The sequence below is a fragment of the Mytilus galloprovincialis genome, chromosome 1 (assembly GCF_965363235.1).
Source record: "Mytilus galloprovincialis chromosome 1, xbMytGall1.hap1.1, whole genome shotgun sequence".
In the NCBI taxonomy this organism is placed as follows: Eukaryota; Metazoa; Mollusca; class Bivalvia; order Mytilida; family Mytilidae; genus Mytilus; species Mytilus galloprovincialis.
In genome coordinates this window covers 33,587,815-33,612,326 of record NC_134838.1, presented here as the reverse complement: position 1 = coordinate 33,612,326, position 24,512 = coordinate 33,587,815, and the positions used below count along the sequence as shown (strand labels likewise).

Here is a 24,512-nt window from a genome sequence, read left to right as displayed (position 1 = left end):
GCCCTTTGGTATCATTAAACATTCTTTTGGAATTATACTCATAGCTCTTGAACGGTTTATCTAATCAGGACTTGTCAGAATTTATTAATATATAAAAGAAATTGTGTTATCCGGCAATAAGACTGTAACCAAATAATAAAAGGACAACAGACATCTAGTATAAGAGATCGCACAGAGTGTTATGCCATATATTTAGAATATAATCTATTTAGAACAAGTAACACAGAAAACACATATCAATATTTTATAATAACGCATTATATGCATTCAATATCAAATGAACGTTAATTGACAATGTACATAATAAGAAAGTTCAGAACAAGTATGACAAGAAAATTATCTTGAACCATTTATTCTTTCTTTGATGTTGTTTGTTGTTCACCAAGCTAGCGGCGCACGTCAAATCGTCATTATCCATTTTTGTTGGATTAAAATTGTGTACAGTAGTTTCTGGTTTCAATATTCTTTTGTTTAGTATGTTTTTGGTGTTGGCTCAGTCGCATTATTCGAGTTGACCGTCTCTTTCATTCAAAACCACAACATCAGATGACGTGACAGCATGATTTGTTGTATCCTTTAGTTTCATGTGGTCCATTTTGTCAGTTGTTTTTTGATCAGAGGTATCAGCCGTTTCATGGTGGAATTATACGTCAGAAGCATTAGTCGCGTGATTTGATGTTTCATGTGGTTCATTATGGGACTGACCGTCAGCAGCGGTGGTCACGTGATCTAATTCCCCCCCACTTGTTCCATTATGGAATTCTCCGTCAACAGCGGTGGTCACGTGATCTGATGCAGCAAGTGTTTCGTTGTGCACATCAATTTGCGAAACATTGGCATCGTATCGTATCGCACTGTTTGTATTATCATCTATAAAATAATACACATTACATATAAAAATAATATTGAATGCATCAGGTTTTATGTTTTGAGTATTATCCTGAAAAACATAAGACTCTGATTTTGAGGTCGATACTTCAAATGTGTGTCGATTACATCAATGGTCTCGTGATAGTGTGCTCGATTCGAGTGCAGGAAGTCTCGTGTTCGCACCCCGTCGTGTCAAATGAAAAATTAAAATGAATGCGATTGTTCTTCTCCGTTTAATTAGGGGCATAAATGATGAACAGTGAAGAATGGTCGGTTCGGTTACTTCCACAAGATATAAACCGTTTTAAGCTAATATATCTATAGTGCTTGTTTGTTAATGGTATCAGATAAAATAAAATACATTTATAACTTGAACATTTAATTTAGTTATTCATTCGGCTGTCAAAATCTTGCTTCAGACAATCAAACAGGCGTTGTCTAATTATCAAGTAATACGTATAGGAGAGCTTAATACTATCTAAAATTTAAACCATCATATGAAATACTATATTTTTTCCTATAGATTTTTTCATGAGAAGTGTGTCCTTTGTTCTTACAGAATTGTGCCTGTAAATTTAATGTGTAATTCAATACATATTCTTGTAATTTTTGGTGTCTGCATTTTTTCAGTTTTTTTCTCTTGAAACTTTGATTTCATGTGTTCGTTGTTTTATTCATTATATCAGCTTTAAACTGTCTTATTTGCAAACACATGCAATAAGAACAGCACCAATCAGTGCGCCAATAAGTCCACATGTGACTCCGACGTTGAACTTGTCTCTGAACATAAATTTGAATATCAAGTATGAATGGAAGGATATGCGTGAAACGGGCAACAACAAAACACAGCATTCAAACAAAAAATATCTAGGTGCAGCCTTAGTATAAAATAAAATCCAAAAAAATAAAAAGAGTAGTTAAGTTTACAGCAAAACATTAATGAAGGAACCAAGTGAATACAAAATAAACAAAAAAGTAGTTAACAACAATGATAGATAATTGTTTTTGTGTTATGCATCTGAAAAAAATACACTAAATTAATTATTGTGCATTCCAAATATAAACGAAAATGAAATTACAACAGCTCTATCATCATATTAGTTATCCTTCTGTTAGCACCAGTTTGTTGAATCCATGCTTTAAAGTTATATGAAACCCTCAAATTAAAAGATGCATATGTTGTTTTTTTTTAACAATATGGATCGTTTTCATTATTAAACTTATGTACATGTACTTTTTTGTGAAGATAATTCTTTAATTCGTCCACAATTAGAAGAAGTTTACATTTTATTTAATTGCTTGTTTCCAGGAAGCAATTCGCCGACATATTTTCCGTATGCAAAGTGACCTTAGTGTGAACCTCCTCGTAAAAAGACGGTGATTGCAATACGTATGACCTGTCACTAAAATAAACTATTATCTGATAGTACATGTTATACACGTGCTCAATATCCATTCTTATTTGTTATTTGTTTACTATAAGCTGATAATCGGCAAACTATGGCTTCAAAACTCGACAATTAATGAGCGGCCATATTTTCATCTCATAACAGACAAAGAGAAAAAAAATTGACAACAACACGATATGTTTGCATAAAAAAGGATAACTTCGTACACAAAAGAATAAGTTTATGATATATACATGCATTGGTTCAAGAATTGGATAAACTTTTTTTCACGAGTCACTCGTTTCATATGACTTTAAATAAATTTAACTGACTTAGATCCAAATAAGTAATAGCTTTACATGCATATTCTACATGGAATACATGTAATACTTGTATAGAACTTTATTATAAAAATGATAATATGGGGTATGATTATCTGTGAGGCAACTCTTCCAGATACCACATGATTAAGACTCTAGCAACTATATGTCACCGTACGGCTTTCAACAATGATCAAAACCTAGACCACATAGCAAGCTACAATAAAAGGTCAAACATTCTCTCTTATGTATTTCAATTGCAAAGAAGCCGAATGAAGTGACTTTATAGTCATAAGTCAATGTCATTAAACACACCCATCAGCATTGGTAAGAATAATTGGTAGTTTTGTACATGGACAAAATAATAAAGGGATACAATCTTACCTCAACGGCGGAGAGTTGCTACCACTGTTGGAACTGTAGTAGTAATTGTAGTTTGTATAGTATCTATTCCGGTAATATAAGTAGTTACGATATTGTACGTAGTTTTGATAGGACAGGTAGTAAGCTCTGTTATAGTAGTAATATCCAATGGCATCAACACGGTCTACAATAAGATATCAAAATTGTTTGAGCGTACTTGTAATAACTTGTCATCATTTGAACAGTTATGAAATAAACTTAACAAAGATGACTTTTTGTGTATCATTACAGAATTTACAAAATACATGAATAAGAAAACCGGTTGCAATCAATCATAGTATTGTAAGTACATTTGGTTTACTTATTAAGATTTACTCTTGTGCGTAGGAACTACTTTGTTTTTAACTATGATATTCTTTTCATTTTGTTCTTTTTTTTGATCGAGTCCGATTTGGTGGTTTTACATCTTACAAAGTTTATCCAAATTAATTTTGCAAAGAATTCCGCTAAAGCCGGTGCTAAGGGCCGTGTTAAGCCTACATGCTTTTGTACAGTGAGGTGAGAGTTTTTTGTTCCGTGTTGAAGGCCTCACTGTGACTTCATAATGAAGAACAGCAATAACTTGAAACGTTGTTCCTTTGCTTTTTGTGTTTATTTTGTTGTGCATATACTGATTTTTTGACATGGATAGATACCCCATATTCAATGTTTTTCTATTATAGTAGTATATATAAGTCTCTGTTCCATCTTATCACAATAATAAAAATAGCATACGCTGAAAAAATACATACCTAGAAGAGATATAATAACTAGCAAAAGTCTTGATAAAAATGTGAACAAAAACATGTTTAGAATATTCACGATGGTCAGCAATGTAAATATGGCTTTCCGAAAATAAATACTACGACTTAAACTTAGAACATCGGAAATCATCATTTACAAAGGAAGTGTATGATCTTACAAATTGTTGTTATGTTTGTTTATAATAAATTGATTTTAGTTTAGATTGAGCTTTCGTCTTTTAGCTATTATGTTTAAAATTATTTGTTTCCAAATTATTTAGTTCAACATTTTTGTTTGTCAATTTGTTAAAACGACAAAGAAAGCATTTGTATACCATTGATAAACCTACACAAAAACGACCGGTCATTTGCATGCAAATGAAGTTTCAATTTTTATAAAGTCTGCAAGTCTGCATTTGTAATAGTCGAATAGAACCCTTGCTGGTTATTTAGAAATACCTCTACTGATATAAAAAAATGTAACAAGAGATTTATGATCGTAAATCTTTGAAGCAAATTGGAAGTTCTATGTTATTGAAACTCACCCCCCGTTTCTCGTTTGAATTATTTTACATTGTCTGATCGGGGCCTTTTAAAGCTGACTATGCGGTATGGGCTTTGCTCATTGTTGAAGGCCGTACGGTGATCTATAGTTGTTAATGTCTGTGTCATTTTGGTCTTTTGTGGATAGTTGTCTCATTGGCAATCATAACGCATCTTCTTTTTTATATTTTAAAACAAATTATGAATGCATTCTTTGTTTTCTAACATCATGAAAAAATAACCAGTTACATTCATCGGTTCAGTAGCCTACTAATTTAATTACTTGAGGAAATTTGTGAATCAACGTAACACGAACACTCACGAATTTCACCAGTATTACGAAAACACAATCGTCCCCTGAAGTGTATACAAAAAGGGGGACATAAATCGTGTTTTATTGGATGTCTTGACGTTTGGCGTAATACGAAAAGTTTTTTTTAAAAGACAAATTTGGTTCTGTGATTACTTAGTTCAAATTAACAAGTATCGTGTCTAAGAAATTAAAAACAAATAAAAATAACTGCTATATAAATCCCAATGTACTTTATTTTTGATATCTTGGAGATGGTTGATCAGTATCAGATAATTTCCGCGTATTTGAGTCCAACACACTGTTTCCCGGATAAGGCGGTGATAGGGAACATGAATCAGCAATTTGTTGGTATGGCGGCGGTTCCTGAAATGTTGTTGTGTAGGACTGGTTGACTGAAAAAAAAATACAAAAATTAAAGACCATTAACTCCTGTTTTTTTATTATTATTATTTTCACATCTAACATAATTATAACAACCATCTTATAATTTTGATAAGTTATATTGTATCAGTATGACGACAGAAAATATTACACAGTACATAAGACTTTTTTTATAAATATACTGAAATATTTTGTTTAATGGCTGATTATATAAAAATATCTGCTGTTTCTTTTCATATTTTATTTATTTTGATAAAGGGGGAAAGCTGTTGTATGACGACAGAAACAAAAACGCTACAGTACATAAAACTTTTTTGTAAATATACCAACATATTTTGTGTATTGCTCATCATATATACTGTAAAATTTGTTTTCGTTTTTTATTGCAGTAAAAGAGATTTTGCTGAGTTAATGAGTGTAAAAAACTGAGCGGACCGTAATGTTAAATTTGTCAATGAAAAGTCTAGATGTAAAATTGTGTTCTATAACTTGTACAAAATTGTTGTCGCCTGCGTAGAAATCATAGTAGAATTCATCAAAGGGACACCATAAAACGGGTGTTTACGTGTATTATATATAAGTCCGTTTCGTATGCCATTATTTCAGACTTTGGAATAAAACTTAACCAAAATAAATGAATTTAGAAATAAAACATATTGACCTTTTAATTGTCTTTTTTTCTAATTTTGTGTCGTTTGTCCTTGACCTCATATACGAAAGTTACATGACGTTTTTCGTTTACTCTTTTGCAAAGTAAATATTTCCTATCTATAAAATATAAACAGATAACCTTACATGTTATAGAAGTTGATATAGTCTTTAAGTGAGGGTGTATCACTTGACCTCTGATGCCGCTGGTTTTATTATCGTGTTTTATACAAATAACAATAATAACTGTAATAATTATTGCACTAATGAAACTTCCAATTACTACCCCTGCTACAGCACCATTATATCTATAAAAAAAAATTAAAAAAGGATAAAAACTCAATAAATGTACCTACTATAAAAATAAGAAGAATGTCCAAATGATATACGCATACATAGATGTAAATGAAGGTTGACAAATTTGGAGTAAGGATGTTACTTTTGCCGATATTTGTGTATAAATTGTAAATATTAGGTCAAATAGCATGTCAATTTCGACATATATTTGACTTTTCTAAAAGAAAATTGACAAGATTAGTCTCATTTGACACATCTTAGTTGAAACTCTCATCTGCATTTGTAAATGAGATTAATATTAATGGTCAAGCAGCATTTAACCAAAGAGTTTGATATTCAATAGCAAACAAAAAGATTATTAATCCAACGTAAAACGAAGATCAATATACTGTAAAAGTAATTATTACTAACTTGGTATCATAGTGGTACATGTAGTAATGGTTATATTGGTTGTAGTTGGAATATGTATGACTTTCTTGGCTACAACTGAATTGCACTGAAAAAAATAAGCATCATGTTTGTTGTACAAGCAAGTCACGTGCACTCATCATAGATACCAGGATTGAAATTTTGTACGCCAAATGCACGTTTTCGTCGCTTGTACAAAGAATACTCTTCAGAAAAGTAGTACAAGTTCAAATAATTCATATTACCTCAAATTTGCAGTTTGTCTGTGCTAATATGAAATGTTTCAAATAAAACGAGTAAACAGACAGATAGTGTTCATGTTATAACATTGTCTCTGATTTGTTATACAGTAAAACTGTATTTTCCTGAACAAGTTAAGTGATTGAGGTTTTTAATGCTCAAAAGTTCAATACTTTTATAAACACCTGGCCTGCACCAATGGTAGTTCTTGATAGTAAATGAGCAAAGAGGAGAAATGAAATGTAATAAATGATTAACCAAATATAACGTCAACGCAATTACGGAAAGGAACAAGTTATGAAATGAATAAATATTATCTTAAATTCGTGTATTTTGGATAACTGATTTAGTTTGCAGTGTTTGGTATATTTTTCCTTTACTATGTAATAATGATAAAAATACGTGCATTATTATTAAAAGTAATAATTTATAGCAATAAACAATTTAAAATCAACGAATTAAATCAGATTGAAAAACCATTGTTAATAGCATGTACCTATTAAAAGAAAAGATACACATTTCCAATATATATCCAAAAAAAAATGGTCGACCCATGTTGCAGATACATGTTATGAGATATAACTAACTTATTTTCTAACTAACAGTTGTAGATAATCAACCAGTTTATACGTGTTCTTTGATAACTCGATCAATTTATACAAATATAATTAGTGTTAATAATGTACTTTCATGTCTGATTCATCATCAATAAATGAAATTTGGAAGTATTAATTACCACTGGCGGCTCAAAAAGTGTTAAACTGTGAAGATTCAAGCCTTCGCCACATCTTACCGGATAGCTCGAACGGACGCCTAACGTATGAAAATAAAAGTGTTCCGTTGACTAAACTGTTATCCGTTGGGAGTCCGTTGATGTACTGACGTGTAACGGATGCATAACGGACATACACCGGATATGAAACGTACGAGAAACGGACACGTACCGGACAGAACGGATGTTGAACGTACATCCAACTAAGGTAGCAATACACAGTTAGGAAAAAAACTTAAAATTGACACTCATAATTTTTAAACACCCTCTTTCCCCTCCTGTCTAACAAAGAAGGCTTTATATGTGTGTTATGCATGTATATACTTGTAGAAAGAAAATCTTCCATAGATTTGATTTCTAATGGTCATAAGGGTGAAATATAATCCCTTTTGGGTGTAACCATGGCAACATTCTGCATTTCTTAGATACAAAATATAGCAAAAAAGGGGGGTGAACATGTCACAAAAGTCTCCAAAATTTGGTCTAAAGGAAAATTTCAATGAATTACAGTGGTACCTTTCCTGAATCCATAGGTTTATATCTATCAAGTGGTCCAAAAAAAATCATATGCTTTCCTGCTCGTTTTTCCATAAAATTGAATTGAAAAGATCGAGCGCAAAATCTTTGTTGATAAACACTACAATAATTTATGGACCTATGAACGGTACGGATAGGAAAATACGGACTGTCAATCATAGAAATGGCCTATAAAACATGTTAAAATCAATCTAAATGTTCATATAAACCCACTAAGAAGGCTATATTATTCTTCAATTATCTAAAAATCAATTTTATTGTACAAAAACTTTCATATTTAAAAAATTCACAGGGGCCATAATGCGAAACTAAACTTCTAACTGTGTATTGCTACCTTAAGGATTAACATTTTTTCCCCCAATTCCACTTTAAATGGATTTCTGTTTTCTACTAGTTAAAACGAGCATTTTCGCCTGCTTGTTTTGAAAATCGGTTCAGAAATAAATATTTTATGAAGGTTAGCAGTTGACACTGAAATACAACAAAAAAGTGATTTTATGAAACATGCCATGTCAAAGTGCATTTTCTCCTTTTTTAGTCAATTTTCTAAAACTATACCTTCTAACCCTGTCTTTTCTTGTTTAAAAACTTAAATTAACCTTAAGAGTAGACAACTTTTACAAGTTAAAGCTATTTTAAAGCTCTAGAATGTCAATTTTGTTGTGTATTACCATACCAAAGCCTTGGTTAAAATTGAGTAAATACTGAATTTATTTATAACAGCGGGAAAAAATTTAGGCTTAATTCATGCTAAATTGTGACTTTATACTTGCTAAAATAATAAATTTTATTTAGTCGCATGAAAAAATATAAAGCGTTCCCTTCTAAGGTTTCTACATAACGCGCAATCTTCTTTTCCAAGGGGTAGCCAATAAAGTATCAATTTATAACGGAACCAAGTCTTTGTGTCAAAATGTCTATATTGGTTGCTAAGGACAATAAACAACAAAACTAACATATATTGTCATACTAAAGGTTGTTTCTCCCTTAGAATTGTATCTATAACATAAATATCAATAGTTTCGTGGTATGTTTGTCTAAAAAAACAGCAATTATTTGCTTTGTCAATTGCCATAAGGTAGCAATACACAGTTAGGAAAAAAACTTAAAATTGACACTCATAATTTTTAAACACCCTCTTTCCCCTCCTGTCTAACAAAGAAGGCTTTATATGTGTGTTATGCATGTATATACTTGTAGAAAGAAAATCTTCCATAGATTTGATTTCTAATGGTCATAAGGGTGAAATATAATCCCTTTTGGGTGTAACCATGGCAACATTCTGCATTTCTTAGATACAAAATATAGCAAAAAAGGGGGGTGAACATGTCACAAAAGTCTCCAAAATTTGGTCTAAAGGAAAATTTCAATGAATTACAGTGGTACCTTTCCTGAATCCATAGGTTTATATCTATCAAGTGGTCCAAAAAAAATCATATGCTTTCCTGCTCGTTTTTCCATAAAATTGAATTGAAAAGATCGAGCGCAAAATCTTTGTTGATAAACACTACAATAATTTATGGACCTATGAACGGTACGGATAGGAAAATACGGACTGTCAATCATAGAAATGGCCTATAAAACATGTTAAAATCAATCTAAATGTTCATATAAACCCACTAAGAAGGCTATATTATTCTTCAATTATCTAAAAATCAATTTTATTGTACAAAAACTTTCATATTTAAAAAATTCACAGGGGCCATAATGCGAAACTAAACTTCTAACTGTGTATTGCTACCTTAAGGATTAACATTTTTTCCCCCAATTCCACTTTAAATGGATTTCTGTTTTCTACTAGTTAAAACGAGCATTTTCGCCTGCTTGTTTTGAAAATCGGTTCAGAAATAAATATTTTATGAAGGTTAGCAGTTGACACTGAAATACAACAAAAAAGTGATTTTATGAAACATGCCATGTCAAAGTGCATTTTCTCCTTTTTTAGTCAATTTTCTAAAACTATACCTTCTAACCCTGTCTTTTCTTGTTTAAAAACTTAAATTAACCTTAAGAGTAAACAACTTTTACAAGTTAAAGCTATTTTAAAGCTCTAGAATGTCAATTTTGTTGTGTATTACCATACCAAAGCCTTGGTTAAAATTGAGTAAATACTGAATTTATTTATAACAGCGGGAAAAAATTTAGGCTTAATTCATGCTAAATTGTGACTTTATACTTGCTAAAATAATAAATTTTATTTAGTCGCATGAAAAAATATAAAGCGTTCCCTTCTAAGGTTTCTACATAACGCGCAATCTTCTTTTCCAAGGGGTAGCCAATAAAGTATCAATTTATAACGGAACCAAGTCTTTGTGTCAAAATGTCTATATTGGTTGCTAAGGACAATAAACAACAAAACTAACATATATTGTCATACTAAAGGTTGTTTCTCCCTTAGAATTGTATCTATAACATAAATATCAATAGTTTCGTGGTATGTTTGTCTAAAAAAACAGCAATTATTTGCTTTGTCAAATGCCATAAGGTAGCAATACACAGTTAGGAAAAAAACTTAAAATTGACACTCATAATTTTTAAACACCCTCTTTCCCCTCCTGTCTAACAAAGAAGGCTTTATATGTGTGTTATGCATGTATATACTTGTAGAAAGAAAATCTTCCATAGATTTGATTTCTAATGGTCATAAGGGTGAAATATAATCCCTTTTGGGTGTAACCATGGCAACATTCTGCATTTCTTAGATACAAAATATAGCAAAAAAGGGGGGTGAACATGTCACAAAAGTCTCCAAAATTTGGTCTAAAGGAAAATTTCAATGAATTACAGTGGTACCTTTCCTGAATCCATAGGTTTATATCTATCAAGTGGTCCAAAAAAAAATCATATGCTTTCCTGCTCGTTTTTCCATAAAATTGAATTGAAAAGATCGAGCGCAAAATCTTTGTTGATAAACACTACAATAATTTATGGACCTATGAACGGTACGGATAGGAAAATACGGACTGTCAATCATAGAAATGGCCTATAAAACATGTTAAAATCAATCTAAATGTTCATATAAACCCACTAAGAAGGCTATATTATTCTTCAATTATCTAAAAATCAATTTTATTGTACAAAAACTTTCATATTTAAAAAATTCACAGGGGCCATAATGCGAAACTAAACTTCTAACTGTGTATTGCTACCTTAAGGATTAACATTTTTTCCCCCAATTCCACTTTAAATGGATTTCTGTTTTCTACTAGTTAAAACGAGCATTTTCGCCTGCTTGTTTTGAAAATCGGTTCAGAAATAAATATTTTATGAAGGTTAGCAGTTGACACTGAAATACAACAAAAAAGTGATTTTATGAAACATGCCATGTCAAAGTGCATTTTCTCCTTTTTTAGTCAATTTTCTAAAACTATACCTTCTAACCCTGTCTTTTCTTGTTTAAAAACTTAAATTAACCTTAAGAGTAGACAACTTTTACAAGTTAAAGCTATTTTAAAGCTCTAGAATGTCAATTTTGTTGTGTATTACCATACCAAAGCCTTGGTTAAAATTGAGTAAATACTGAATTTATTTATAACAGCGGGAAAAAATTTAGGCTTAATTCATGCTAAATTGTGACTTTATACTTGCTAAAATAATAAATTTTATTTAGTCGCATGAAAAAATATAAAGCGTTCCCTTCTAAGGTTTCTACATAACGCGCAATCTTCTTTTCCAAGGGGTAGCCAATAAAGTATCAATTTATAACGGAACCAAGTCTTTGTGTCAAAATGTCTATATTGGTTGCTAAGGACAATAAACAACAAAACTAACATATATTGTCATACTAAAGGTTGTTTCTCCCTTAGAATTGTATCTATAACATAAATATCAATAGTTTCGTGGTATGTTTGTCTAAAAAAACAGCAATTATTTGCTTTGTCAAATGCCATAAGGTAGCAATACACAGTTAGGAAAAAAACTTAAAATTGACACTCATAATTTTTAAACACCCTCTTTCCCCTCCTGTCTAACAAAGAAGGCTTTATATGTGTGTTATGCATGTATATACTTGTAGAAAGAAAATCTTCCATAGATTTGATTTCTAATGGTCATAAGGGTGAAATATAATCCCTTTTGGGTGTAACCATGGCAACATTCTGCATTTCTTAGATACAAAATATAGCAAAAAAGGGGGGTGAACATGTCACAAAAGTCTCCAAAATTTGGTCTAAAGGAAAATTTCAATGAATTACAGTGGTACCTTTCCTGAATCCATAGGTTTATATCTATCAAGTGGTCCAAAAAAAATCATATGCTTTCCTGCTCGTTTTTCCATAAAATTGAATTGAAAAGATCGAGCGCAAAATCTTTGTTGATAAACACTACAATAATTTATGGACCTATGAACGGTACGGATAGGAAAATACGGACTGTCAATCATAGAAATGGCCTATAAAACATGTTAAAATCAATCTAAATGTTCATATAAACCCACTAAGAAGGCTATATTATTCTTCAATTATCTAAAAATCAATTTTATTGTACAAAAACTTTCATATTTAAAAAATTCACAGGGGCCATAATGCGAAACTAAACTTCTAACTGTGTATTGCTACCTTAAGGATTAACATTTTTTCCCCCAATTCCACTTTAAATGGATTTCTGTTTTCTACTAGTTAAAACGAGCATTTTCGCCTGCTTGTTTTGAAAATCGGTTCAGAAATAAATATTTTATGAAGGTTAGCAGTTGACACTGAAATACAACAAAAAAGTGATTTTATGAAACATGCCATGTCAAAGTGCATTTTCTCCTTTTTTAGTCAATTTTCTAAAACTATACCTTCTAACCCTGTCTTTTCTTGTTTAAAAACTTAAATTAACCTTAAGAGTAGACAACTTTTACAAGTTAAAGCTATTTTAAAGCTCTAGAATGTCAATTTTGTTGTGTATTACCATACCAAAGCCTTGGTTAAAATTGAGTAAATACTGAATTTATTTATAACAGCGGGAAAAAATTTAGGCTTAATTCATGCTAAATTGTGACTTTATACTTGCTAAAATAATAAATTTTATTTAGTCGCATGAAAAAATATAAAGCGTTCCCTTCTAAGGTTTCTACATAACGCGCAATCTTCTTTTCCAAGGGGTAGCCAATAAAGTATCAATTTATAACGGAACCAAGTCTTTGTGTCAAAATGTCTATATTGGTTGCTAAGGACAATAAACAACAAAACTAACATATATTGTCATACTAAAGGTTGTTTCTCCCTTAGAATTGTATCTATAACATAAATATCAATAGTTTCGTGGTATGTTTGTCTAAAAAAACAGCAATTATTTGCTTTGTCAAATGCCATAAGGTAGCAATACACAGTTAGGAAAAAAACTTAAAATTGACACTCATAATTTTTAAACACCCTCTTTCCCCTCCTGTCTAACAAAGAAGGCTTTATATGTGTGTTATGCATGTATATACTTGTAGAAAGAAAATCTTCCATAGATTTGATTTCTAATGGTCATAAGGGTGAAATATAATCCCTTTTGGGTGTAACCATGGCAACATTCTGCATTTCTTAGATACAAAATATAGCAAAAAAGGGGGGTGAACATGTCACAAAAGTCTCCAAAATTTGGTCTAAAGGAAAATTTCAATGAATTACAGTGGTACCTTTCCTGAATCCATAGGTTTATATCTATCAAGTGGTCCAAAAAAAATCATATGCTTTCCTGCTCGTTTTTCCATAAAATTGAATTGAAAAGATCGAGCGCAAAATCTTTGTTGATAAACACTACAATAATTTATGGACCTATGAACGGTACGGATAGGAAAATACGGACTGTCAATCATAGAAATGGCCTATAAAACATGTTAAAATCAATCTAAATGTTCATATAAACCCACTAAGAAGGCTATATTATTCTTCAATTATCTAAAAATCAATTTTATTGTACAAAAACTTTCATATTTAAAAAATTCACAGGGGCCATAATGCGAAACTAAACTTCTAACTGTGTATTGCTACCTAACGAGTAACGCATAAAACGGACAACTAACGGAAGCGTACTGGATAAAACGGATGAACAAGATATACGGACAAATCGAAAGCGACAATAATAATACATGTAAATCGCATAAATATTCAAAATGTTTCTGTGTAACTGGTTTTGGTTAGTTCTTCAAAATTCCGCCAAAGGTCAGTGTCTGGCCTGAATAAGAACTGCTTGATTGTGAAGACGTACCTATACTCTAATATCGATTATGAAAAATAAGAATTCATGAACCTTAAGAAATCTGACATACCAATAATTGGCATTTCTAACGCGAAATCTTCAATTGGTATTTATCCGTTTCAGATCCATTTATCATCCGATATATCCATTATACGTCCGGTAGAAGTCCGTTTCTCATCCGTTGAACATTCGTTTTATCCGTTAAACGTCTGGTAGAAGTCCGTTGGTGAATTTATCTTCCAGACCTCCAACGGATGTATAAGGGACACGTAACGGATACAAAACGGAAACGAAACGGACGAGTACCGTACAAAACGGACGCCTAACTGGACGTTCAACGGACATTTTATCCGTTGGACGTCCGTTCAAAGTTTTGAACATGCTCAAAATTTTCCACCGAACAGAACGGACGTCGACGGATAAAACGTACGCTTAACGGACATGCAACGGATATGGACGGACGTCTAACGGATAAAAACGGACGACTAACGGATATGAACGGATTGAAAAAAAGTTCTCCGTTAGGCGTCCGTTCGAGCTATCCGGGAAGGTGTGACCGAGGCTTTATTGTATGGACTATTACAGTGAATTTCGTCGGCAAATCAATTTATGGAATAAATATATGTACCTTTATGAATTACACAAAACGATTAAAAAAGGGGGAAAATATTTACCATGTATACCTATCAATTGACTAAAGCGCATTCCAGTCCTAAATATATATTCTCACAGCATATCCATACATATGTCTTTCTTTTGGATCAGATCTACTTATTAACAGCCAGTTTTTGCAATGAGTTACATTTGTACGTATTGAAAAATTAAATAACAAACATCGAATTCCGAGTGATATTCAAAGCGGAAAGTTCGTTGTCAAATGATAAAATCAAAAAGCTCAAACACATCAAATGATCGGATAGCAACTGTCTTATTCCTGATTTGGTACAGGCATTTCCTGTTGTAGATAATAGTAGATTAAACCTGTTTTAAACTCTATGTGAAAGGTTCATGACCCGTTTCCTCTATATCAACTACTGAAATATTCATTTATGTACTATTTGTTTTCATAATCGAAATGGTGATTATTGACAATATTGCTATTTTAAGAAAATTCTATCAAAGTATACAGATTGTTTGAAATGTTCAAATTTTTTTCATCCCGCTATTTACAATTTTCAAACACGTTTAATAATTTAAAACCTGCTGTCACGGGCTGTGTTCATACTTTTTGGTAAATTATATGGCTGCTTTTACATTTCGTGATAACTCATCAAACTCAAAATCGAGATAAAAACACTATTTAAATAGGTTCCGAGAAAATAATTTAAATAGGTTTCGAGAAAATAATTACAAGCCTCGGTCTCATCAAATATTATCCTCATCAGGAATCATCTCTATATTATTTTAAAATCATTATGTTTTATTCTTCAGCTTATTTTTAAACTAAGAATAAAATTGAGAATGGAAATGGGGAACGTGTCAAAGAGACAACAACCCGCCCAAATAAAAAACGTACACTTTCACCAACAGCTGTTCATGTAAGTACTTTTTACATGTATCTTACGCGTTAGTATTTCTTGAAAGTAGATATAGAAAATGTATTGATGTGTAAAAGAGATTCTCATATCTATACGTTTTGAAGAAACTTTTTTATCCATTGAATTAGATCCATTATAATAATATAATATGCAACATAATAAAATAACATTATCACAAAAACAACAAACTTCAATGTGAATTAAAAAATATAAGTTAAAGAAAATTACAAAAGCAAATATTAATGGAATGAATGGAAAACAGCTGTCATAGGTCCGACTTGGTACAGACATTTTTCGAAGAAAACGGTGGGTTAAGACTGTTTTTTCTTGTAAAGATATCTGAACTTGCTACTTTCATGAAAGTTGGTTTATAATTGCATTAAATTGACAAAGCGCTGGGTAAACAACAAAACAATAATGTGACAATAATTGGAATCCACCATCCATCATTGTGCAAACATACATGACAAACATACACCACAATTGAATAAATTATTAACAAATCATACAAATGATATAAAAAAAGAGACACAAACAAAATTGTTTTTGTAGTAGATAGTTTTGACAAATGCACAGTCGGAAACCCGGTTGAAATAGAACAAAAGAATCGAAGCTCTTTGTTAGAAAAGGCGATAAATGCTTACTGTAATGTTACTAAAATTTTAAAAGTTAATAGAAACAAACAAAATTACAATTTTCTTCTTAATTACGAAGTGTTTTATTTAAAAAACACCATTTGCATAAGATTTCAATTTATTTAGTACATAGTTAAGCAGAACAATTAGATATCAAGTCGACGACATGGGTATCTTTCAAGTTGGATGTAGAAAATGCATAACCTCCGATTTAAAAAAAAAACCTACCATGGACGGAAACACATCAATCTATTATATTCATACATCGTCTTGCTTCAGATTCTATCAATTTTATATATCAAAGCTACAGGTTAACTTTATAACATAAACAAATCACAGTACTAAAAGATGAAATATATAGGTCAAGTGAAATACCTATCTAATGAATCACAAAAACAGAGTAGGTGTGTTCGAATAGCTATTTTTTTTTTTACTGAAAGTACTTGACGACAGTCTTTCAAGTTGGATGATAAAAATGCATATCTTCGAAAAATTATATTTTTTTGTGTGTGAAAACTAGAGTTTATAATCTTCAACCACTAAAAAAGTCTAGTCTGCCTTTCAACGAAATATTTAATTAGAATTTTTTTAAATGTTTATGAATTTGGAAAATTCCACCTGACAACCGATCAGACAATAGTTTTAAGTTGAATCAATGCAGAAAAGATCATTAACTGATGCGCATTAGCTAGTTGATACATTTGTCTTTTAAAATACAACTGACATATAAGGATCGTAATTGTGAAAAGTGGATAAATTTATCGGTTTCCGAGAGCAAAATTGGCAGCGCGTTATCCCTACAATGGCTTCTATTTCTACGATTGTGAAAATGAACTGGCGTAATGGGGAGATAATTTTGACGAAGTAGAATCCTGACTGATACAGAAACACCTTTTTTTTAGCAGTTGACACTAACAAAAAAGTTTGTGTACGTGCTCGAATTGAAAGAAATATCTAGAATATACAAGCGCATAGCTGATATTATTGGCACGTATAGTTTGATTAATTGATGATTGGTTGTTTAACGCCTAGAGCATAATGTTTGATGAAACTCGATTGTTCAATGATGACGAAGAACGGTTTTGTTTACTTGTTCCGTTCTTTGACAATGGCATGTTCAACTTTGAAATTGATACTCAGATGACATACTATATCATACTATTTTACGAAGTATATGCTTCATTGAAGTCAATAAACATAATTTATTTCAGTAGTGTATGATTTTGAAGGTGACCTTGTCTTGTTTTTTTATTATCGTGTTACATCTCTATCACGTGAGTGCAAGATCCAACGTCTAATGCTGGTAAGTAAATGCTGGCGGTTGTGCATACTGATCGGGCTGAGACTGTTGCTGATAGGGATTAGGCTGAGACTGTTGCTGTTGACCATATGTAAACTGAGTTCCAAACTGGATGGGAATGTTGTGTGAAAAGTTATTACCATAGGTTCCACCAACTGGAAAAGAAAATATGCATAATGAAAATAGTGTGTGACCGAGAGTTGAAATCATTTCTCAGTAAAAAGTAAAATCTCAAAAGTACTGAACTCTGAGGAAAATTCAAAACGGAAAGTCCCAAATCAAATGATAAAACACATCAAATAAATGGATAACAACTGTCATATTCCTGACTGGTACAGGACCTAAATATTGACCCCTGTTAATTACTAATAAGAATAAGTGTCATAACATCATCCACGACTCACTCCGTACTTACTGTTCTGGATAAAACGAGATAAAAGCTGACACGAAATCCTGAGATTCTTTTTGCAATTCAGTAATGAACATAATTAATATACGTATACAAAATTTTAAAAACATTTTACTCCAACCATAATAGACCTATTTCTCGTATCAAACATACTAGAACACACCCGCGAAATCGCAGGGGAATAGAGCGTATGTAAACTGTAAAATAAATTATAACTCGAGAATTCAAGGAGAGGTATCAAAAGTCGAAGGAACTTGGGACTGGGCACATCTTTTTTTTTTTTTGCCCTCCCTATTTTTTCCAAATACTGATTTTTATTCTCTCTTTTTTTTCTGTATAAACATATATACATAGTATAAGTACTATATAAATCGGCCACTAATATATTAAAAGTCACCCCAGTAAAATATATGGACGCTTATATTTTTGTTTTCCTCCCAAAATAACCCAAACTGAAATACTTTTTGCAAGAGTGATAAATGCTAGAATACACCCGCGAAATCGCGGGCATCCAGAACGTGGTTGAAAGTATGTAAAGTGTTGTAGGATGAATTTTTGTAAAAAAAAATAATGACTGGAGAATTTCAGGATAGATCATTAAAGTTATAGGTTCTTTGGGACAGGACTTAAATAATGCGTTTATGTGTATATTATGAACATACATTACTATAAATAAAGTGTATTTGCTTTTTACTATATCAACTTTCAATTTACTAATCGATCCACGGCGGTCATTGACATATTATATAGACCCTCTCTATTTAATAAACCCAGTGACCTTCGTGGATAGTAAACTTGAAAATGATAGAAGATAGCAAATACACATTATTCATAATCCTTGGTATGTACAAAGTACAGAAAAAACGAAAACCGGATGATAAAAATGCATATCTTCGAAAAATTATATTTTTTTGTGTGTGAAAACTAGAGTTTATAATCTTCAACCACTAAAAAAGTCTAGTCTGCCTTTCAACGAAATATTTAATTAGAATTTTTTTAAATGTTTATGAATTTGGAAAATTCCACCTGACAACCGATCAGACAATAGTTTTAAGTTGAATCAATGCAGAAAAGATCATTAACTGATGCGAGTAGTGGGGAAACTACCGGTTCTGGCGACTTTTGTCTAATGTTAACCCTATGGGGAAAAGGTAGCCTCCTAAGAGGTAGCCTCCCGATGTGAGGCTAATTTTAATGACGTCAATTTAAGTATTCTGACATTAATTAATTGTTTTTATTGGATAATTTATAGATGTGTGTGTGTGTATGTGCATGTGTGTGTGTGCGTGTTTGTATGTATCGATTCAAAGTTTTGCTTATGTAAATATGAGCAAGGAATTATCCAAATTGATTCTCCTTTTGTGTGATTGTATTCCTTTAAGTTTCGGCTTCTTGGTACCACACTTGTAATAATAATAACAATAGTATGTACAATATTTAATATCCCCGTCAATTCAGACAACCATGGGTCGGAGAGCCATCCACATGGTGCCTTTACAAAATAACAAAATTATATATAACTATTTTATACATCAAAATAAAAGGAGTAGAGAATCGTCTACCACTCAACAGTATCTCTAACCTCACGAAAGGGCCAACAGTATGCTATCTTTCGTGCAGGTGTGTAAACTGTCGAGACTTGAAGTTAGTCTTTCCGGGATAGTTAACTCTCTCAAATATCAGATAAATCGCGAGCTTTAATCCAAGAGTTGAATTTCTTTGGCCAGTGTAACCATTTCACATAATATTGTTTGTTGGGTCCTCTGCCTTTCGTTTTGAGGATTTTTTCAACTTTCCACATATCGTCTTCCCGAACATCCACTTTCTGAACTTCTGATTGGTAGAAGGTTCCTGAAATTTCTTCGTCTTGAAAATCAATAAGTCGATAAACTGGAAGCCCACCACGTAATATTCTTTGAGATATTTTAAATATCTCTCCGCTCCATTTCTCATCGTATTCCCTGGTAAAAGGATTTCTTATGTATGTAATCCGAACTTTATCACCGATTTTGAAACGGAAAGGTTTTCGTGCTTTCTCTGTCTTAGGTTGTAATCTTTTCGGCCAATACATTTTCCACCACAGGTTGGTCTCTTTAGATATGTTGACTTTATCTGGTGCCATGCCAATCGTTCTATGGAAGGTCTTATTGTAGCTGTTAGCAAAATTCTGTAAGTTATCCACATAGTCATATGACTGCTTACTGGTGATAAATCTCATGATTTTTGATTTAATAGTTTTAATAACTCTTTCAACGTAATTAGCTTTGATTTCTGTATTTTGTGCAAATAAATGTTGGATATTTTTCTGTTTTAGGAGAGATTCTACTAATCTTGATCTGAATTCTTGTCCTTTATCCGTTCTTATTCTGTTTGGTGATCTTCCTTCTGATAAAACATGTTTCAAAGCATTCGCCACGGATTCGCCTTTCTTATTCTTTAGAGGTCTTAGCCATACATATTTAGAGAATATGTCAATCACCACCAATATGAAATTATATCCACTGTTAAATTTCGAAAATTTAGACATGTCCATCAAATCGACATCCCATTGGTCGTCTATTCCAATAACGATGACTCTGTTCCGCTGAAACGACCTTTTTAATGGTCTTTGTAAACTGTATGGTTCCTGTCGTTGTAGCCATTTTCTTATTTTATATTTACTGAGAACGAATTTTCCATCTGTTCGAACAAATCTGTACAGTTTATCAGGCCCTGCAAAACTCGCTGGGTTAGCTGGATTGTAATAAATATTCCTCAAGTACTTTTCCCAAGAGGCCATCTTTACACATGGAATGATGACTATAAAATAATATACAGAGTACAACGTTCTCATATTTATATAGTTGAGCTTTCATCGTCTTCATCCTCCTCCTCCTCTTCCTCTTCATCGTCATCAATGCTATTTTCACTTTCAGAACCATCAATATTTGTTTCGTTATCAATAGCTTCATCTAGAAAACTTTCCAACATAGGTTTATATTTCCTGATGGCTATTTTAATGGCTTTCTCGTAGTCCATGCCATCGTTAACTAATCCTGTAATCATTTTCATGACTTTGCCATGCAGTTTACCATTTTGCAACTGTATTAAATACTCAATTAAACTACTATATCTGGACAAAAACTGATCCATATCCTCGTCTTTTAGTTTGCGATTAGCCTTACTCATGGCGTGGTCTTCTTTCATGTCACCATCCATGTATTTATCAACTTTTTCTTCCCATATATCTGCATTTGCCTCTCTGGCAAGTTCAGCTAATTTTATAAAAGCCATATCTTCTCCATCTTCTATATCAATTTCGTTTACACGAGACTTCTTTGAGGGTATATCTTCATCCTCAAATTCCCTTTTTCTTTTTAAATCATTATTTTCCGGGCACCACTTATTCATATGTCTAGCTAAATCCGGAACGCTTTCAAAGACTACACCACAATCATCACATGAAGGCATGATTTCTTTCTCGTCCGGTAAATACGTCTGTTCACTTTGAAATGATTCTTCAAACTGAGGTGGTTCTAGTTCTTTTCTGCTGATATACTCTTCAGAAACACCTCCACCAATCATATTCTTGTTTTCAAATATATTAAGTTTTAGTCTGTCGTCTTCCGGTGTATTCTGTTTCAAATCAATGAATAGACTCCCATATGGTTGTTGTGTCCCCTCTTTGTACTTATTCATGAATTTCTTCGGATTATTAGGATACATCTGTCTAGCAAATATGGCTGGCCCAACTTGATCACGTGGGTTTTTGAATAGGACTATATACTGGCTATTGATGCTCATGGTTCTACTCTCCTTTCCCTTCGAGAACGCATTTTGCAGTATACAAGCTACACTTAGGTTTCTGTGATGGCTGCCCTCCACAAAGAGTTCACAAACATCCTTACTATTGGTGACGTCTCTCATTAAATCGTCTAGGATGATTAAACTTGGATATCTAGAGTCAATGAATGAGTCATCATTCAAATTTTCAGGTAAACCTTGAACAAATAAAATGTTTTTAATGGTTTGTTGCAGTTCACTAAATAGTGGCTGCCACCGTTTATAACACCAGACAATCCTCTCAGGTGATGGTGTAATCATAGTCCGTGCTCGCTCCAATAATGTTTTCATCCAAAACGTCTTACCTGAACCAGTAGGTCCAGCCAGCATCATAGTGAACGGATGATGTAGTATCACATTCTTTGGCGGCGGCGGCGGCGGCGGCGGTGGTGGTGGCGGCGGCGGTGGTGGTGGTGGCGGTGGTGGTGGTGGCGGTGGTGGTGGTGGCGGAGGCGGCGGAGGCGGCGGTGGATATGCATCATTGACCTGCGGATATGGTTGACTGATTCTATGTTTGTTTCTTTGGTGTCGCAACATGACGTCTTTTCTCGAAAATTCTGAACCACAATCTGGACAAGTATTCGACATCTTTGAGAGTTCTTTAAACACGTCTACTTCCTTCGAATGACAGACTTAGAGTGACTAAAACATTGATTTTCATCCTTTTTATATTCTCCAATGTCCATAGGCCAAACTTTGTATCCCATCATCTAGTAGGTATCTTTTATCATCATAAGGGGATAAGCCCAGTTTGTTGATTGATATATTATATAACGTATGGTCATATGAACGGATCTGTGTCATGGTAGACATGTGGATTTCTTTGTTGAATAAACTTTGTTTATAATGTTCGTGTCTTGTGTCATGTTTGATCACACTCTTCTTTATACCCTTCGCTGTCTTCTTCTCGCATAGTTTTTTATTCTCTTCATATATCAATGAGTACATCTTTGACTTGAGACCAACAAAATCCTGTATGGGAATACCATGAGTTTCGTCTTTCATCTTTCCTAACACCTTTTTATTTAAAGTGCTATAAAGACGATGTTCAGGGTTATACTCTGACGTATCAAACAAGTGTTTATCCTCCATCATATCTTGATATATATCATCAGTGTTGATGTTGTAGCATAGCGAGTCAGTGTCCGTAAACAAAAGTGTTGCTCTAGATCCATATTTATCCTTTATGTAATTATAATGGAAATCATACATAAGTGTCTTTGACAAATCGAGAATAGTGAATCCCACGTAGATGGGTCTGTTTAAGTATAATCGTTGTTTCAGCATGTGAACAGCCACCAAGTCGTCGTTGAATATTTTGAAGGCATGAAATGTTGGTTTACTGATTAATTTTCTGGCCTTTGATTGGTCATTCAAAAGTTTTATATCTGTTCTCTTCCTTAAATTTTCCATCGTCTTTCCAAAGACTGCATTATTCATGAGTTTGAAAAAGTCCTTTTCGAACTCATTTGTTGCAAGCTTTCTCTTCTCTGTGTTGAAATCGATATATGTCTTTAGCCAGGGTCGTTGTTCAAATGTCATGACTCTATGGATCTTTGTTAGTTTCATTCCAAGTGATAAGTAGAGCTTTAAATTTCTGTAATGTACCACGTATTTTTGCTTTGGATGTAAATTTGGTATCAATTTTTCTATCGAGGTACCTTTTAAGCTTAAATCGTCCAATAGCTTTTTCGCATAGGGTGATAACATATCATTTGTTACCTTCAATTTTTCTGGAGCAAGTGGATATTCATTGTGGTCGTCGTGTAGCTCTCTTGGATATTCTAAGTCAACTTCTAATATATAACCATTTTCACTGTCGTCTGCAATGTCACATATGTTTAGGTTCTCAATTTCAGAATCGTTGATCCATCTGAAACCTTCAACTGGGAGTGCCTGTGACATGGCCCATCCGTATAAGTTGTTGGCATCTAGGTACATCACGTGATTAATGGGTTGATTTTGATCATAGCTTGGTACATGTTTATTGTTAGCTTTGGCATGGCGATGGGATATCATTGATATTCCACCTCTTAAACCTTTCTCTATAAACAAATGCATGTCTATGTCAGTGAGTAATTCCAACTTAACACCTGTCATTTTCAAGGCAGCTTGCCAGGCTAAACCGGGTGATGTATAAAAATGTGCAGCATCCAGTCCATAGTAGTTGAGACAGATCTCCCGGAAATTTTCAAAGACGTCGGCTAATGCAAGAACATCTGATAGTACGTATAGATCGTGGTACTGTCCGAGATTCTGTATGTTAAACAATTGCCATACGTGTTGTGCATGTGCATAGTCCAGTGTGGTTATACCTTCTCCCGATAATGTACTGTAAAAAGATTCAATCGGTGGAAGTTGAGATTCTAAAAACTTTGCCTCGGAATCAAAGTACTCGTATGGGTATACTTGTTTACGCAGAAGTAGGCTTATCCGTTCTTCTCCAAAGTGGCTGGTCATGTGTCTAAATTTACTCGAACCTTCTTTTGCAAGGTTTTCCACGAGCTTTTGTAATGAGGAAGACATAAACTGGAGCGAGTCTATAAAATCCATACATCCTAATGAAAAAGAAATATACTTTTCCATATTATTAGCGATACAATTCAGCTGCTTTCCTTCAACTTTTCCAATAGCTTGCATAATCAAGTGACTATCATATCCCCGAAGGTTATGAAATACCACTGGAATTCGACCTGTAAACTTATAATTGATATTACAGTCGTTATGAGCTGCCCCTCGGAATTTTCCGGTCACGTGACAATGATCGCGAACTCT

At 32.9% G+C, this 24,512-nt stretch overlaps 1 protein-coding gene and 2 long non-coding RNA genes across 5 annotated transcripts in view; all 3 read right to left on the bottom strand.

The window, feature by feature from the left end:
* LOC143072085 (uncharacterized) overlaps positions 1–24,512 on the bottom strand; it is a 130,174-nt gene that overhangs the window by 43,295 nt on the left and 62,367 nt on the right. The gene's annotated exons all lie outside the window — the stretch shown is intronic.
* On the bottom strand, positions 1,586–17,655 carry LOC143072056 (uncharacterized). 3 transcript variants are annotated; one of them, XR_012977026.1, is made up of 5 exons: positions 17,441–17,655; positions 5,756–5,916; positions 4,810–4,971; positions 2,963–3,125; positions 1,586–1,650 (listed from the first exon to the last, which is right to left on the bottom strand). It is a non-coding gene; the product is annotated as an uncharacterized LOC143072056 (long non-coding RNA). The 3 variants fall into 3 exon arrangements; XR_012977027.1 differs by lacking the exon at positions 17,441–17,655 and adding an exon at positions 14,708–14,904; XR_012977025.1 differs by lacking the exon at positions 17,441–17,655 and adding an exon at positions 6,317–6,693.
* LOC143072068 (uncharacterized) lies at positions 7,036–14,517 on the bottom strand. Its single transcript, XR_012977030.1, has 2 exons — positions 13,826–14,517; positions 7,036–7,528 (listed from the first exon to the last, which is right to left on the bottom strand). It is a non-coding gene; the product is annotated as an uncharacterized LOC143072068 (long non-coding RNA).